Below are 585 nucleotides of genomic sequence, written 5' to 3' on the forward strand. Positions count from 1 at the left end.
GTCAAGGTTAAAGGAACAGTTGTAAGCTAAAGCAAGAAGTGTTTAAGTTGATAATATAATAAGATATTTATGACAATTTTTTTCTATTCAACAATAAAATCAACAATAACATCCTTGAACTGCAGCAGCATGACATGGTTTAAAAAGACTGTTTAATGCTGCTTAAATGTGCCACGAATGTATTTACTTCATATCATTTTAAACGTGTGCACATTAATAATTCATTATAAAAAAGATTAAGGCTGAGCTAATGTCTTTGAGTTGAGTCCGACATAAATATACAATTGTATGTTTATGTTAATATTTGTAGTTATTTATTTTTTATTATGCTATGATTTATTTTGACATTAAAAAACTTACATGTCGAAAACCTTTTTTAATTGACATTTTGTACTACCACTCACACTGAACGTCTGCAAATAGTTAACCAATGAAAAGTATTTAAAAGATCGCGTGACTAAACCTCGAATCTCTATTGGATCCCACCCCAAAGAGGTGCTTCAACCTTTGGATCGTCGTCTTGTCAAACCGTTAAACATGCTGTAAGTGTCACTGCTTGTTTAAATAAAGGGTAAATAAAGAACT

The sequence above is a fragment of the Triplophysa dalaica genome, chromosome 6, assembly GCF_015846415.1.
Source record: "Triplophysa dalaica isolate WHDGS20190420 chromosome 6, ASM1584641v1, whole genome shotgun sequence".
NCBI lineage: Eukaryota > Metazoa > Chordata > Actinopteri > Cypriniformes > Nemacheilidae > Triplophysa > Triplophysa dalaica.